The sequence below is a fragment of the Doryrhamphus excisus genome, linkage group LG22 (genome assembly GCF_037039965.1).
Source record: "Doryrhamphus excisus strain RoL-2023G ecotype Guam linkage group LG22, RoL_Dexc_Guam_v1.1, whole genome shotgun sequence".
In the NCBI taxonomy this organism is placed as follows: Eukaryota; Metazoa; Chordata; class Actinopteri; order Syngnathiformes; family Syngnathidae; genus Doryrhamphus; species Doryrhamphus excisus.
Window position 1 is genome coordinate 4,218,667 of NC_136378.1, and position 12,361 is coordinate 4,231,027.

The following is a 12,361-nucleotide window of genomic DNA, read 5'->3' on the forward strand; positions in this document are numbered from 1 at the left end:
GTCAGTTTAAGTCAAGCCATCCCACATGATACTACTCCGCACATCAAGTCTGTGCATAAACATTAGTGTTTTAAATACCCAGTGGCAAATACCTGGGGGCAACAGCGTGAATAGGGAAGCCCAGACTTCCCGGTCCCCAGCCACCACCTCCAGCTCCACCGAGGGGACACCAAGGCATTACCACACCAGCTGTGAAACATAATAACTCCAGCATGTCCCACCTAGGTCTGCCCTGGGGCCTTCTCCCGGCTGGGAATGCCCGGAACACCTCCCCAGGGGGGCGTCCGGGAGGATACCAGACTCGATGACTGAGCTACCTCAACCGAGCATACATTGTTTGTGTGCAAATTCCTTCCTGAATTTTAACTGATTGATATTCTAAAAGGCAAAAAAATCACTAAAATTCACCGCATTGTAAAACACTTTGGGTACCATGAAAAGTGCTCCATAAAATTTAATTTAATTTAATTTAATTTAATTTAATTTAATTTAATTTAATTTAATTTAATTTAATTTAATTTAATTTAATTTAATTTAATTTAATTTAATTTAATTTAATTTAACATTATTATGTATAATAATGTATAATACGTATTATGTATGGGGTGGCACGGCGGTCTAGTGGTTAGCGCGCAGACCTCACAGCTAGGAGACCAGGGTTCAATTCCACCCTCGGGCATCTCTGTGTGGAGTTTGCACGTTCTCCCACATTCCAAAAACATGCTAGGTTAATTAGCGACTGTATGAATGTGAGTGTGAATGGTTGTTTGTCTATATGTGCCCTGTGATTGGCTGGCGACTACTCTTGCTCGAAGATAGCTGGGATAGGCACCCCCAGCACCCCCCGCAACCCTTGTGAGGATAAGTGGGAGAAAATGAATGAATGAATGAGTTCTCCTCCTATTTTGTGTGGAAGTGGTAACTTTTTGGCTTCTTATTTTGTCTTTCCCCACCCTCGGCCATCTCTGTCTGGAAACAAAATATACAGCTTGACTGTGAGTGTGAATGGTTGTTTGTCTATATGTGCCCTGTGATTGGCTGGCCGCCAGTTCAGGGTGTACCCCGCCTCTCTCTCGCTCGAAAACAGCTGGGGTAGGCTCCAGCATACCCCCCGCGACCCTTGTGAGGATAAGCGGTAGAAAATGAATGAATGAATTTTACTAAAATACATAGAGCTCTATTTCCGTGGCGCAGGGAGGCGCAGGGAGGCGCAGGGTGGCGCACCCCATGCAGTGGTAATTTCCTCCATCACATCACTGTACATAACTGTATATAGTGTATATCATTTCTGATTTGTATTATGAATTACCCTGTTTTTACTTACTTTATACACTCTTGTATGCTTTGTACTATATTATCTCCCTATCCCCTTTATATTATATTATCGTATCAGTTTATTAAAAAAAAAAAATATCCGACTCATCCAGAGTACACGCTGATTTTAACTTTTATTCCCGTACCTCCTTTGACATTTGCCAACACTCTAGAGATCCATGTAACACATGAAAAGCCAACAGGTTCGACATGGCCAACTTTATTCATTTTGACATGCAGTACCCGTGGCTCACGTCAGTCACAGCCTGTGATGGTCAATGCTCTTTGAGTGGAAAGGCAGCCTTAATGACATCCTGTATGTAGCCCCCTCAGATAGTAACAGCTTTACTTTCAAGACATCCCCAACCGGTCTTGCTTTCAGTACCTCACTTCAGAGGCAGACAAGTCCAGAAGATTGGCACCCAAGGTGGTATCCTCACACCACATTTAAATGATATTCCCTTTCTAATATATAAAAGAAGACGCGGGGACTCTTGTTTCTTTTAAGTTTAAGGAAAAAAAAATGCTTCTCTTTAGTAGTCACCCGCCTTGCAATCCCCACATGCCGAGAGCCCTCAGGCTCGGGTTGATGGAATACAAAAAAAGGAGACCTTTTTAGCTTTACCTATTAGTACCATATCAGTACACCCCAACCCTCCCCTCCCCTCAAGCAATGACCCCTGACCTGAGATATCCTGCAGAGAGTGGAAGACTTGAGAACAGGAAGAAAGCATATCTGCAGAATGGGGGCCAATATATGGCAGAAAGGCTGGCTGGCGGTGCTTTATCACAAAGTAATGATGCGTGGCCTTCTCACTCTCCAAATGTGTCCTTTCTGGCATTTGTGATAACGCTAAAAATAACGACAACATGGCTGCCAGAATCAATTATTGGCATTGTGAATGAAAACAAGTGATTTGTTGTTTGAGTTGCCTTTTGTGTTTATAGAATTTTAAACTGGTTATGTTACATTCATGTGTTTATTAGGGCGATACGATACGATATGATATATCACGATACTGTTAACAAGGCGATATTTTTTTTTTGTTGTTTTTTCTTGTAGTTAAATATTATTTCCTGGAAAAAACTGAATTAAACCAGCAATATGCACTTACTAAACACATTTTTATTGGATTAGAACAGTATGTTATCCTGTATCACAAACTTAAAGTGTAGCATTTCAAATCAAATCAACTTTATTTGTATAGCACTTTTCCTGCAAAGACATGCAACACAAAGCGCTTTACAGAATTAAAACAATTTCCACAATTAAAAGGAAAAAAAATGGATAAATAAAGCTTTAACATCCAGCTTTAAATTTACAAAAAAAAACCCATAAAAAACAAATTATATCTCAAGATCCTGCTCAAATTTTCATATTCTATTAGCTGTGAAAAAATACAGTCTCTGACTTATCCACCATCAAAAGAGTATTTTTGTGGAACAAAGTAACTAACATCAGTAAAAAGTCCTTTCAGAATGCTTGAAATTACCATTATTTAATAAAATAGTGATATCAATTTGAAAAACAAAATACCTGCAATATCACAGTACTACTTTTGTTGTACACAAAAGGACCTTGGCAGGTCCTCATGGTGTGTCGCTAAGTGGACTCGTTTTTCCCGAATACTTTACGTATATTACTCGTGAATCTCGTTCAACGTCATATGCCGTGTCTGCACTTGAATAAATACCATATACAGTCTATGATAAATGCCTAAAAATATCCATATCAAACTTTTTAATATCAATGCAGAAAAGAAAATATATTTATCAATATATTACTTTAAATATATTGTATTATATTATAATATATTATTTTTCCATTATATTTTCCAATACATTATATATTATAAATACATGGAATAATATATTTTTGTACATATATTATACAGTATATTATATATTCATGTAATATATGGCAATATATTGCAGAATATACAAATGATTGCCGCTTTCAATATATTGAAATATATTAAATGTAAATATATAATATATGAGTTTATATATCCCAAATTATATGCAATTTTATATATATAAAAATATAGTCCTTTTTCGGTCTTGATTGCAAGATATATTTTATATGGATCAATATATACACATATATGATCTATGCATATATTGCAATATATATAAACATAATATCCCATATATGGAAATATATTTCCTAATACATTGCATTATATTTGCCAATATACTGCAATATTTTTTTTTCCATAAGGGTTACACCCCTAGTGTTTATGGATAGCAGTTAGCATAATAACACAAATGCAACCATCAACCACTTTTAGTATATTTCCTCTCGTCTTGGAGAGACACGGTTCACGTGGAAAGGCAGTTTGGTGCACGAGTGCACTGAACCATAAATTGATATTTGCACACTATTTCTAAGTCTGCAGGATCGGATTTTTTCAGCATGACGTCTTCAGCGTCCATGATTGTTTGTAATGAGCACTCGGACCGGCTGTTGATGAGCTTTTTTTTTTCCCCATCAGTTTGCTTGCAGATGGTATGCAATTGTCACCGCTTGGTATAGACTTATCCGTGTGATTTTTTTTTTCTACATACCATGCATGAGTGAACCACTGAATGAGCAAAAAATCCATATGAAAACGGAAAAAAAAGAGGTAGCAATTAGCAGTTGTGTCTTTACTCAGAGGGTGTGCTAGGATTTCCTTTGCCGTGAAGCACTAATAAGGCCAGTGAACAGTGATGGATGAATCCCCGCTGAGGGACTGACATGTCAATTGTTCTTTCCATAATAGTTTCCTCTGAAGTTCATCAATCTAGGTTTTGCCTGTGTGTGCGCACATTGAAACACAGACCGATATTAGTCTCATTTATCAACAAAGCTCTTTTAGGAAACAGAATTCTGATTCAAATTAGCACTTTTGGAAAAAAAATGGAAATGATCAGGATGTGGAACATTGTTAGCAAGAATGTATTTTGATATTGGAATGGTTTGAGAAAAGTGTAAAAATGACGTTTATTTCAAATAAGTATCTCCACTACCGCTCAAAAGTTTGGCATCACTTGGAAATTTTTTTGGCCAATTTTTTTCGAGAGTTGGCTTTTTCTTGGCAGTCCTGCTATGAAGTCCAGCATCCTGAAGTCGCCGTTTCACTGTTGTTACTGATAACTGGTGATTGACGGGTACTATTTAGTGCAGCTGCCAGGTGAAGACCTGTGAGGTGTCTTTGTCTTGAACTACACACTCTCAGATATTTGTCTTCTTGCACAGTTGTGCAGCGTTTTTCTGTCCTTGTTAGACCCAGTTTTTGCTGCTCTCTGAAGGGAGTAGTTAACAGCATGGTAAGAGATTTTAGTTTAGATTTTTAGATGGCTTTTCTAATAATCTATTAGCCTTATAAAATGATGAACTTGGATTAGCAGCCATACCAGGAGATTGATGCAGAGGACTGACAGTTGTTGATAGTAGGCCTCTATGCAAAATGTACATCCTTCTTTCAAAATCATCTGATTCATTTTAATTGTTTGTGAAATGGAAAAAAAATTTGTGAAATGAAAAAAATTATTTGTGAAATGGAAAAAAATGTTTGTGAAATGGAAAAAAAAATTGTGAAATGAAAAAAAAAATTGTGTAATGGAAAAAAATGTTTGTGAAATGGAGAAAAAATGTTTGTTAAATGGAACAGAAATTTCTGAAATGAAAAAAAAATTGTGAAATGGAAAAAAATTTGTGAATGGAAAAAAATATTTGTGAAATGGAAATTTTTTTTTTTAAATGAAAAAAAACTTGTGAAATGGAAAAAAATGTTTGTGAAATGGAGAACAAATGTTTGTTAAATGGAAAAAAAATATTTGTGAAATGGAAAAAAATGTTTGTGAAATGGAAATTTTTTTTCTGAAATGAAAAAAAACTTGTGAAATGGTAAAAAATGTTTGTGAAATGGAGAAAAAATGTTTGTTAAATGGAAAAAAATTATTTGTGAAATGGAAAAAAATGTTTGTGAAATGGAAAAAAATGTTTGTGAAATGGAAAAAATTTTTGTGAAATGGAAAAAAAAATTTTTGCGAAATGGAAATTTTTTTTTCTGAAATGAAAAAAAAATTGTGAAATGGAAAAAAATGTTTGTGAAATGCAGGAAAATGTCTTTTTCTTTGGAAAACAGAGTTTTGCAAGTGATCCCAAACTTTTGAGCGGTAGTGTATATATATATATATAAATATATATATATATATATATATATATATATATTTGGAATTCTGGGAAAATAGGTAAAGGTTTTGCAGCATATTAATGCGTGCCGCTCCCAAAGAAGATAACAAAGCAAAAAAGAAAATCATTGCACAAGTAAAGACGACAATTGATGACATGGACCAGAATACCCGACTGAAGGATGAGATCGCTGCGTGCGGGACTAGAAGCACGGACACAATACAGACACTGATGAAGAGTCTGTTTTGGGAGGGGTTGTCTGTGTGTGACTGGCCAATCACAGAGCATGAAGTGTGAATACATAATAAAGATTTTCTTTCATTATGATTACGTATAATGACAAGCTGTGCTTGTTTTATGCTAGTACTGAAAAAAATCATCTATAACAATACATTTCCATATACATTTGCATTTTGTTGTAAATTCCAGGAATATTTAATCTGCCCAAGGATTATTGAGCTTGTGAAAACCAAAGTATGTCCTGGTAATTTCACAGACCGAATAAATACTATAAAGTTCATGTTATTGGTAGTTATTCTAATGGTGTAATGATGGACTCGCTGCCGTGGAAATACATTTGAAAAGATTTTATCGAGACAAGATTGATTTGGTAGGATTTAAATGAAGCGCAGAAGAGGAAAGATATCTTATTCTTGACCTTTCCTCTCACTGCTCCTTGCCGTAATGGCTGCAATGACTCTAGAGAGTTTATAGCCTGTGAAATGATTACAGACATCATCTTTGGATTCCTGCTCGTCATTAAAAGTGGAGTATGAGAGTGCGGGTCGGTATAGCGTACACCAGAGAGTGTTGCTTGTTGACATTGTGGCTGCAAAAAAAAATGATGCCAAGTTCCCTTGTCAGCAATTCCAGTCTTCGTGAATCAAAGGTTTGAGTTGGTGCCTGCATGCTGTTTGCGTCCTGCAGTGACTGATCAGATTGTGTTATCTGCCGCAGAGCAGAGTCATAGAGCACCGACTGATGGATGCCAGACTTTGTGACATGAACGGGGGTTTGGAGTGAGGAGCTGTTTTGTTTCGGGACAAGGGCGGGAAAGTTTAACAGTAATATATACAGTAAAGTCTCGTTATATCGATTTTGTCAGGAGTCGGACAAAATATCGATATAACCGGACTGTCGATATATCCGATCCTGCGCCGAACTGCATTAAAAGTGGGCAATAATGCACTCGACATTGTTCTATACTATAGAACAAGCAGCTTAAATCAATTTTTGCTCCTCTTTGCTTAAGGATTTCAATACCAAAAAAGAACACGGCAAACGGCTGCTTCCAGTCAACTTTATTTTTCACACTTCCACCACCAGAGCGCAGCACACACACCGATTCCCGCACTTCCTGGTTCACAGGTCATGCTCAACCCGCCCCACATAGCTGGCCAAACACATGCCACGAACGCCAGCATGTACATATGAAAAACAGTGATTATTGCAAGCGATAAAAAGATATCTGAATACAACACAATTAAATACATGTATTTGTACGCTTGTGTCTTCGTTGGAATAGGTGTGTATGCTATGTCAGTTGGTTCTTCTGTTGCAGGCATGTGTTTGGCCAGCTATGTGGGGCGAGTTGAGCATGACCTGTGAACCAGGAAGTGCGGGAATCGGTGTGTGTGCTGCGCTCTGGTGGTGGAAGTGTGAAAAATAAAGTTGACTGGAAGCAGCCGTTCGCCGTGTTCTTTTTTGGTATTGAAATCCTTAAGCAAAGATTGATTTAAGCTGCTTTTGTATCGATATAAGCAGACCAAATTGGCTGGCGGGAGATGAAAAGGGCATCGTAGTAACTGGATTATCATAATAACCGGGTATCGTACTAACGGAACTAATTATATCATAAAAGACTAGAAATTTGCCGGGAAATGAAAATAGTATCGTAATAAGCAGTAATTCGTTATAACCGATATCGATATAACGAGACTTTACTGTAACACAATTTGGCAATTGTTAGTATTGGTCATTGGTATTCATTTATAAATACTAGTTTGTTTTATAGCAAAAAATGTACAGTACAATAATCCCTTGTTTTCAGGTTCAACCATGATTCGCCCTTGACCGCCACCCAAAATGCAATGCACTGGACCCTTATCCATTTTTATTAATTTATTTGTTTCTTATTTGAATTTACTACGTCTTATGCAAAAAAATGTCCTCAAAAGGCCTCATTTCCTTCATCGCCACTAAATTTCTCATTTCGAAATTTTAAGAAAACAGCAAACATGAGTCATTGAAAGCAGAAAGAAAGTTTTATTCACCGATGAACAAAATGCAGCCTTGACAGCAGTGATGGCTTCCAACGTTACTGCCATGACAAGAACATCCCACCTGAGATCTTTTTTACCACACAGTACAGTGGATGGAGCTCCATAGTTTTTTTTTTTTTTTTTCATGAGACAATGGAATTTCAGGATGCGCGGGGGCGTCCAGCTGCGCCTGGCTATGTGGAGATGTTACAGGAGGGGATCCTTCATAACTGAAGGTCTTCATTTGTTTGGTAATGGCTGGCTTCTTCAACAGGACAATGCTGCAGATCACAATGACCGCCTGACAAAGGACTTTTTACAAAGGAAGATTCTATCCGAAGAGAAAATACATTTACTGTAAGGCATAAATAAGACTTGTACTTGAGTGTGTTGCTGAAAATGTGGAGGTGGTCAAAATGAATAGATGAAAATAATACTGTATTTTCTGGCCTCCGGAGTATAAGTCGCACTAGGCCAAAAATGCATAATTAGGTAGAAAAAAAACATACATAAGTTGCACTGGAATATAAGTCGCATTTTTATAAACTACTCGACCAAAACAGACATTAAGTCGTCTTGGAAGGCAAGTTGTAACAATAAAAGAATAGAGAACAGACTGAATAGGTGTAAGATATGCTAACACAATATGCTAACAAGTCAGTGTTTATGTAACATAAACAGTGCTTTCATTTATAAGTTGCATTTTTTGCAGGTAATTTTCCAAACTACTTGACCAAAACCGACATTACGTCCTCTTGGAAGGCAAGTTATAACAATAAAAGAATAGAGAACAGGCTGAAACGGTGTAAGATATGCTAACACAATATGCTAACAAGCTAATATATGGTTATTCAGCTACACAAAAAATAAAAATGAACAGAAAAGGCGTCCAGTGTTTATGTAACATAAAGTCGCTCTGGAGTATAAGTCGCAGGAACCGCCAACCTATGAAAAAAAGTGCAACTTATAGTCCGGAAAATACGGTACATATACAACAAATGCCTTATATTTGAATCTATAGCTTTATGTTATAGCTGGCAAACCAAATCTCATAACAGATCTCAACATGCCAGCCGAAAATGTCTCACACTGAAGGGATTTGTTCAACGTACCGCCACCAAAATGTCCAGGACAGGGTTTATTCTTAGTATTTCTATATTCAGCATGTACTGTGTAATGCTTCATCAGCACTGACAGCATCGGCATCAACATCAGCATGGTCCCAGGTCAGGGTCAGGCCATAGTATTTCATCAACATCACACATAATGTTTGCTTTTGCCAAGCAGCGTTAGAAATATCCCGCTGTGCCGGATAAATTCCAGAGAAATCTCCTCGCAGGTATTGAAGGTATTTGCTCAATTTAGCTAGCTAAAGATAAAAGCTAAAACAAACACATAGTCTCACAAATACAGAGAAAATATACTTATACACGCACCCACACAAAAAAGGACTAACCAGAATGTTCCAGATGCCTTGATGCCCCTGCGAACGAAAGCAGAAACACCCTGAAAGAAGCGGTTCAAGCAAGGGCAGCGGCGAAAGCTGATTGGTCCAGGACTCCAGCCTCTTACACAATCTTGAATGTATAAAAGGCCGGGCAGGGAAATAAAGGGTGCTTTTTTTGCAGCTGCGCTGTAATAAGACCCACTTACTTGTAGGCATACAGGGACTGCAGATAAGCCCGGACGTCTGTATTAGGTATTGTTGTCAGGAATAAACAATCTGGTTCTCATTCTATGATTTGGTGCAGGAAAAGAAAGGGTGCTTTTGTTTTGCAGCTGAGCTGTAATAAGACTCGCTTACTTGTAGGCATACAGGGACTGCAGATAAGCCCGGACATCTGTATTAGGTATTGTTGTCAGGAATAAACAATCTGGTTCTCATTCTATGATTTGGTGCAGGGAAAGAAAGGGTGCTTCTTTTGCAGCTGCGCTGTAATAAGACCCACTTACTTGTAGGCATACGGGGACTGCAGATAAGCCCGGATGTCTGTATTAGGTATTGTTGTCAGGAATAAAACAATCTGGTTCTCATTCTATGATTTGGTGCAGGAAAAGAAAGGGTGCTTTTTTTGCAGCTGCGCTGTAATAAGACCCGCTTACTTGTAGGCATACAGGGACTGCAGATAAGCCCGGATGTCTGTATTAGGTATTGTTGTCAGGAATAAACAATCTGGTTCTCATTCTATGATTTGGTGCAGGAAAAGAAAGGGTGCTTTTTTTGCAGCTGAGCTGTAATAAGACACGCTTACTTGTAGGCATACAGGGACTGCAGATAAGCCCGGATGTCTGTATTAGGTATTGTTGTCAGGAATAAACAATCTGGTTCTCATTCTATGATTTGGTGCAGGGAAAGAAAGGGTGCTTTTTTTTGCAGCTGCGCTGTAATAAGACTCGCTTACTTGTAGGCATACAGGGACTGCAGATAAGCCCGGATGTCTGTATTAGGTATTGTTGTCAGGAATAAACAATCTGGTTCCCATTCTATGATTTGGTTCTTTAAGATTCCCTTATCCTCTATTCAAAACCCACTTAAGAGTCCTCAGGGGGAGGATTTCTACAGTATTCACCATTACGTCCAGGAGTTTGTGCTGTGTGTTGGGTTGCGGTCATACACTCGCCACGACCAGGCTGAGGAAATTTCCTCTATTGGATTTAGTAAACGGGATACCGGCGGAAAAAGGACAGTGAACTTGAGGTGGTCGTTGAATCAGAGCTGCCTGATTGGACGTTCACGCTATCGCAAACGACAACTCCCCTTCCTGCTGAAGGATGTTATTGTGGAGGTGCAACGCAGTGTATGGATCCAGTATGGCGTAACAGAGGATTCCACCATTGGCCCAGAACTTTTGTGCCTTTTTCCCAAAATCTCGCATTTTCTATAATTTTTCTTTGTATTTGTATTATGAATGTTTCAGTCTTAGAGACAGAAGACGTTCCTGACAACCTTGTGTTGCTAATCTTTGCATTCTACACTACAAATTGTCAAATACTTGAACATATACAGATACAGTCTCAGATAATACTGTACTCATCTGTACTCATATGGTCGACCACATGTTCAACCAAAGTGGCTCGGATCTCATCAGAGATTACGGTCTTTGGCCGCCATGGTACTGATAATGGTTCAGACTGTTGGGGAGCAAAAAATAATCTTCTTAGCTTTCCAGAACCCAAAGCCAAGCCCCTACTCCTAAAGGACAGGTTTATGTGTACTTTGTGTATGACTTTTTGAGGTGTTTTAGCAAAAATGAATGGCATGCAAAGTGGTTAAATCTGAAGACAACTGATATCAACCTGGCTTCACAACCTTCATATTTTATTCTGAAAACGTTTAGACACCCCTGGTGTAACAGCAACAAAATATAAGGTTGGAATTTGGGTGACGTTGAGCTCTTTGAGATGATTTGGTAGTTGTGGCGCATGTGTGTGTGTGTTAGTTACTGTGATCGTGAGTTTCAAAGTCACTTTCAGCATAGAGCCAAAGCAGATTAAAAGGAGTTAACTTTCATGTGGTAGTGCTCCTCTGCCAATACTGCTGGACATCAAACCGAATAAAAAGTAATTGTGGAAAATCAGCGCTTGAATTCGTCACCGATCAGCAGCTGTGGAAGTAACCGCAGGCAAGAATGGAATCGCACGCGTGAAGGTTGATTACGGGCTCTTCAGATGTGGATGAATAAATGTTGACTTTGAACAAATGCGGGAATAAAGACAGAGGAGTGTGACGGTGAATCTTTTCTCGTTCCCGCCATCCATGACGTGAATTTACAAGACATAAAAAAAAAGACGAAGCAATAACGGATCATATGTCCGGCAGTCTTCTTCTTTCTCTTTTGACTTTTCCCCTTCAGGGGTCGCCGCAGCAAATCAATCTCCTCCATCCAACCCTTGTCTTCTGCATCTCTCTCTCTCTCAAAACAAACTAACCCTCATGTCCTCCTTCACTACATCCATAAACCTCTTTGGTCTACCTGGCAGCTCCTTCTACAAATGTATTCACTATCTGTCCTCTGGACATGTCCCAACCATCTCAGTCTGGCCTATTTGACTTCATCTCCAAGGCCTCTATATACTCCTTCCTGATCCTATCCATCCTGGTCACTCCCAGTGAGAACCTCAGCATCCTCATCTCTCAACTCTTCTATCACACATCATGCTTTTCTGCACCGGTTCCATTCTGCCTACTATTTATGTATTATTTTCCATATATTACTATTTTATTTTGTAATGGTAATGGTAATTGTTTTATTTCATTTGAACATGCATCAGATTACAATTGAATGCATCACATAATCAGTTCACAGTTCCACATGTCCAAAAGGAGTAGGAAGAAGCAAAGCTTATTAAAGCCTACCCCTCCATCTGGTACTTTTACAATCAGTAACTGTTAGATTTGTTCACTTCCTGCTTTCATAATATAGTTTTAAAGTTTTTTTGTTGTTTTTTTTTTAATGTGTTATTTTTTGTCACGTACCGAAGTACGAGGTGATATGACCATACAATGACATAATGGGTACCATAGTAATTCCCAATATGGTGATATATATAGCACATCACGACTGGTTCAAGTAAGTTAGCATTATATTGATCCTGACGTGTACAT